Genomic DNA, 6,136 nt, shown 5'->3' with positions numbered 1-6,136 from the left:
ACTTACACTTTCTTTTTTCTTGAGTTGGAGTCTCACTCTGTTGCCCAGGTTGGAGTGAAGTGGCATGATCTTGGCTCACTGAAACCTCCACCCCCCAGGTTCAAGCAATTCTCCTGCCTCAGCCTCCGGAGTAGCTGGGACTACAGGCACGTGCCACCACACCCGGCTAAATTTTGTATTTTTAGTAGAGATGGTTTTTAGCCATGTTGACCAGGCTGGTCTCAAACTCCATATCTCAGGAGATCCACCTGCCTCGGCTTCCCAAAATGCTAGGATTACAGGCTTGAGCCACCGCTCCTGGACTCAAAATTTATGCTTTAAATAGAGGCAGTTTATTGCTGTGCCAATAAACTTGGTTTTAAAAAACTAATGAACCATATCATATTTTTCTTACAAAATTAGTCACAATAATTTTATTCATAGCAAAAGTGAGGAACCCCCTTTTTTAAAAAATAGCCACTTTGCTCATGGGAGGGCGTAAGGCCATACCTTTTAGCTCTAAAGTTTTAGTTACCTGATTGAGTTAACTAGAAATCTGCAACCCTACTCAAGTGGCAGACTAAACTCTCTTTACCTCTAATTGGGCTCTGAATTCCTTAAATATTCTATTTTATCCTGTATCTTCTATTTTTATCTGGCTATAACTCATAGTCATGAGCTGGTAGAGCTGGATTTGAACCCAGATCTCCCTGAGCCCAGAATGTGGTCTGTGATCCACCATGATATGCTGATTTATTTATTTTTATTTTTATTTTTATTTATTTATTTTTATTTTTATTTTTTATTTTTTATTTTTTTTGTGACAGAGTCTTATTGTATCACCCAGGCTGGAGTGCAGTGGCACAATCTTGGCTCACTGAAACCTTTGCCTCCTGGGTTCAAGCAATTCTCTTGCCTCAGCCTCCCAAGTAGCTGGGATTACAGGTGTGCACGACCATGCCTGGCTAAGTGTTTTTTTTTTCTTTTGCCCTCTCATCCCATTTATTAAAGAAACAGTAAGAAAAGATACAATGCAGGAAAACCACCAACCATCCTTTCACACCAGGCTGAATGAAGCACAGTGATTTCTTCCCTTCTTTCCCCCACCCTCACCCCAATTCCCATATACCCATCCACATCAGTTTAAATTTTGAGGTTCTTTGATTGGGAGTACCAGTGAAGAGGGAGCTGGATGGGTAGAGGAGCCTTAAATCCGGCTACCCCTAAGTCCCAGGAGAAGGGAGCTACAGGCCCAGTCAGTCAAGCGGAAACTGCATTTGGTGGGTCTTTTTTTCTAGAGAGCAGCGAGCTGATTCTCCAACGGTGAGCAGGGGACTCCATGTGAACTGGGACCCGTAGGCCAATGTATCCCTGGGGAAAAGTCCACAAGAACAATTCAAGAAACTAGTAAGAAACAATGGGCAGAAAGCTGTGGGATGAAAGCACAGCAGGCTTCTGGGAGGCTGGAGATCCTTTCTCTCAAGGCCAGGATTATTCTCACCTGCCACTGTTCATGTGCCACAAATAACATCTCACCTTCAGTCAAGAAAAACGCAGAGGAAAAAGATGGCTCATTTGAACTTGAGCCCCAGCTGTGTTCTTCAGACTGTAGCTCCACCCTTTTACCTAAGAGACAGCCCCTGCTGAGAACCACAGTGCCTAGAAACTAAGGTGGTCCTGGAGGGAAAACGGTGTTTAAGGGGGTAACATTCCATTTGGGTACACTGCAGCCATTGGACCCCCTGGTCTGGGGAAAGCAGCTGGGTTTGTGCCAGGGAGGCTCCCCACTCTAGGAAATGGGACCAAACTCTTGCCTGCAGGGCCATTCATCCTTGGAAAGGAAGCCGGGTTGAGACCCAGGGTCCCAGTTGGCCGTGCGAAAGGAGCTGGGTTGGTACCCACAGGGCCTGCTGGAGAAGAGCCCAGGTGCCCGGCAGCTGACCTGGAGAAAGTAACTTGACCAGGGCCTAATGGGCCAGTAGACCTTGGGACGGTAGTTAGACTTGGACCCTGCAGGCCAGCGGCCCTTGGGAAGTTAGCTGGGTTGGGGCCAAGTGGCCCAGAGGCTCTTGGGAAAACTGTTGGATTTGAGCCCTGGAGGCCGGCAGACCTTTGGAAGATAGCTGGGTTTGATGCCAATGTGCCAGAAGACTGAGAGAAGGCAGATGAACCCGCTCCCCTGGGAAAGGGATTGGCATTTACCCCCATGGGGCCCCCTGGCCTTGAGAAATGAGCTGAGTTAGGGCCTATGGGGCCAGGAGCCCTTGACATGGGAGATGGATTTGGCCCTGGAAGGCCAATTCCCCGAGGGCCAGGACCCGAGTTTGGACCCATGGGGCCAGGTACTCTTGACATGGAAGACGGGCTTGTGCCCATGTTTCCAGAAGCCTGTGACAAGCTGAATTTGCTCCTAAAAGACCTGCCGCTCTTAGAATGGGGACAAGATCGAGGACTTGAGGTCCAGCTATTCTTTTTTTTTTGAGCCTCCTGTGTGGTGTCTTTTTTTTTTTTTTTTAATTTTTTTTTTAAATTATACTTTAAGTTTTAGGGTACATGTGCACATTGTGCAGGTTAGTTACATATGTATACATGTGCCATGCTGGTGCGCTGCACCCACTAACTCGTCATCTAGCATTAGGTATATCTCCCAATGCTATCCCTCCCCCCTCCCCCCACCCCACAACAGTCCCCAGAGTGTGATATTCCCCTTCCTGTGTCCATGTGATCTCATTGTTCAATTCCCACCTATGAGTGAGAATATGTGGTGTTTGGTTTTTTGTTCTCCAGCTATTCTTAAGTTAAGACCAGGTCCTGTGCCCAAGAGGCCACCTGCTCTGGCATCTAGATTATGGCCCGGGCCCAGGCCACTTGGTCTTGGGTTGGGCCCAAGGCCTGGGCCTGGAAACACACCTAACCTGGGGGCAGGGTTTGTCCCTAAAAAGCCTGATCTCAGATTGGGGTTTGGTCCTGGGCCCAGGCCAACTGGCCAAGGATTGGGAGGACCATTCCCAGAAGTCAACAGAACACCTGCTCTCAGGTTAGGTCCAGATCCAGGGGCCATGGGACCACCACTTCTGGGGTCAGGACCTGCTCTCAGGAGACCACCTGCCCTTAGGTTGGACATAGGACCTGGTCCTGGGAGACCCCCTAACCTGGGGATAGACAGAGGCCCCGGGCCTGGAAGAGCCCCTGTCCTAGGGTTTAGGGTGGGGCCTCGTCCTGGGCCTGGCCCCAAGAAGCCACCAGGCCTTGGGAAAGAAACTGCACCTGTGCCAGTGGGATTCATCCCTCTTGGAAAAGAAGCCATGCTTGGGTCACGAGCATCAGCCGGGAAAGGTGCTGGATTTGAAGCCAATGAGCCTGATGAAGCTGGAAAAGGAGATGAGTTCCTTGGAAATGGGGCCAGATTTCCATCAAGAAAACCAGTCGCCATAAGGAAGGGATCCGAGTTCACACCCAGTGGGTGGCCTGTGTTCAGAACAGGACCCCCTGTCATCCCAGGGAACCGTCCAGCCGTCCTTGAGGTGGCAGCGGAGCACGAGTCCAAGGAGTTGGCCGCTCTCTAGGGAAAATCCGAGCTCTTTCATACTTTCTTGGGGACGTTGGTGATAATGGGCTTGGGGCAGGTTTTGAAAAGGATCTTGTCTTTGATGAGTGCTCTCACCAGGTACCGAGTGCCAGTCTCGCGGCCAAGCTCATCACAGTCCTGATATCCAGGAGTGTGTTTGACAGGGACTGCAAAAGCTTTCTCCAGGTGGATGATTTTCCCATTCGGGATATGATGCCACACGATCAGCGCAGGGATTCCCAGGAAATAACAATTTGCACCATGAGCTTTCTGTCTTTAAAAAGCAAATGAAAACAAACTGCAATGGCGGCCGCCGAGTGCCAGCGGGCGACAACCGAACCTCCCTTCGCCGCCGCTGCTGCCGCGAGCACTGCCTGCGCCAGTTTTTTGTATTTTTAGTAGAGACGGGGTTTCACCGTGTTGGCCAGGCTGGTCTCGAACTCCTGACCTCAGGTGATTCGCCCGCCTTGGCCTGTAATCTCAAAGTGCTGGGATTACAGGCGTGAGCCACTGCGCCTGGCCAATATTGTGAAACCCAACATGGTGAAACCCCGTCTCTACTAAAAATACAAAAATTAGCCGGGCGTGGTTGCAGGCGCCTGTAATCCCAGCTACTCGGGAGGCTGAGTCTCGAGAATCGCTTGAACCAAGGAGGTGGAGGTTGCAGTGAGCAGAGAACGCGCCATTGCACTCCAGCCTGAGGGACAAGAGCAAAACTCTGTCTCAAAAAAAAAAAAAAAAAAAAAAAAGAAAAGAAAGACACTTTATTTCTAGTACCTACTACAGTGCTGGATAGAATCTGGCACATAGCAGGTACTCAGGCAAGAGTTAAATTAATGGGTATCCCACAGCATTTCAGGACCACAAAGTGTATTCTGTAACATTTTATGCATTCTCTGTTTCCATATATTTACCTCTAAAATCAGTTAAAGTATATCTGCTAAACACTGGTTGGCAAGATAAGAGCAAAAGGTGATAGCTATATTACTATTAAGAGTAAAGAAGGCCAGGTGCAGTGGCTCATGCCTGTAATCCCAGAACTTTCGGAGGCTGAGGTGGGAGGATCACTTGAGCCTAGGAGTTTCGAGACCAATCTGGGTAACACAGTGAGACCCTGTCTCCACAAAAAAGTTTAAAAATTAGTCAGGCGTGGTGGCATGCACCTGTAGTCCCAGCTGCTCAGGAGGCTGAGGTGAGAGGATTGTTTAATCCTGGGAGGGTGAGGCTGCAGCCTGGAACCTAGGCAATAGAAAGATACCTTGTTTAAAAAAAAAAAAAAAAAGTACAGAGGTCTGCAGTATACAGTACAGTCAGGGATTTCAATTAACCACAGCTCTTTGACACATATTGTTCACTGAGATGGTCTTGAAAAGAATCAAATATTGGTTTGCTTTGAGTATATTATGGTTCTTTTTTCCCTTCCAGTTCGCTGAGTTTGGAAAACAAAAGGAGTTTCACTTTCAAGTCAAATGAGCTCACTATATTGGTTTTTAAAATTTTGCTTTTGTTTGTTTTATTGCTTTTGCTCCTTAGTAAATTAGTTCTGTTCATTTTAATTTTGGTTCTCAGCTTATGCCAACATGTAAGTTTCATGTGAATTAGTTTTAATCTCAAGATTTCTTCAGTGTACTTCAGGATGTCATAATTCTTTCATTGATGTTTGACTTAAAAATCCAAGTAAAGTTTAACACAAACAGGAAACAACTATCAGTGGGAATGAAATTTGATTCTTTTTTTTTTTTTGACATGGAGTCTCGCTCTGTTGCCCAGGCTGGAGGTGCAGTGGTACGATCTCGGCTCACTGCAATCTCTGCCTCCCAGGTTCAAGCAATTCTCCTGCCTCAGCTTCCCAAGTAGCTGGGATTACAGGCGCCTGCTACCGCGCCTGGCTAATTTTTGTATTTTTAGTAGAGATGGGGTTTCACCATGCTGGCCAGGCTGGTCTCAAACTCCCAAGCTTGGGTGATCCACCTGCCTCGGCCTCCCAAAGTGCTGGCATTACAGGCATGAGCCACTGTGCCTGGTGAAATTTGATTCTTAAAAATATCAATGGCTAAAAAGAAATTGTCTTTTTTCTGTCTGTTTTGAATTTTCTTCATTATTACATTATGCCTTTAATCAGCCAAATTGACATTAAGTTGTATTTGGGTAGCAACTTCTCAGTGTGTGGTGATGTGGTGGGGGAAGTTGAGTTAGTGGCATTTGAATTAGGACAGTTTGTTTTGTTTCGTTTTTTATTGTGTGAGACTTTCTCTGAAATTGCCTCACTTTTAGCATCCATAGCCTCTAGGTACTAATTGCCATAAGCAACTCTCAGTCATTATGACAACCCAAAACATTCCCATCTATAACACATGTCCAAGTGTTCCCTAGGTGGGGGCCCACCTGTTGAGGGCCACTGAGTAATAAATATACCTGGTATTCAGAATACCTAAATATTCTGGTTTCAATTCTGCCACTAGCTATAAGATTTGATCTTCCAGTGCCTATATTTCTGTCTATTACAATTATGTGGTTGAAAAATACCCTGGGCCCCAGGGCCATATATGACTTATTTGACTCTGGGGAGCAGTCCACTTGAACTTTTTT

At 47.0% G+C, this 6,136-nt stretch overlaps 1 pseudogene; it reads right to left on the bottom strand.

Moving 5' to 3' along the window:
- Positions 1 to 1,656: 1,656 nt before the first annotated feature.
- Positions 1,657 to 5,828, bottom strand: LOC115930136 (decreased expression in renal and prostate cancer protein-like; annotated as a pseudogene).
- Between the last annotated feature and the right edge of the window lie 308 nt (positions 5,829 to 6,136).

This window comes from Gorilla gorilla, chromosome X, assembly GCF_029281585.2.
Source record: "Gorilla gorilla gorilla isolate KB3781 chromosome X, NHGRI_mGorGor1-v2.1_pri, whole genome shotgun sequence".
In the NCBI taxonomy this organism is placed as follows: Eukaryota; Metazoa; Chordata; class Mammalia; order Primates; family Hominidae; genus Gorilla; species Gorilla gorilla.
The sequence above is the reverse complement of the archived record's forward strand: the minus strand, read 5'-3'. Positions and strand labels throughout refer to the sequence as shown.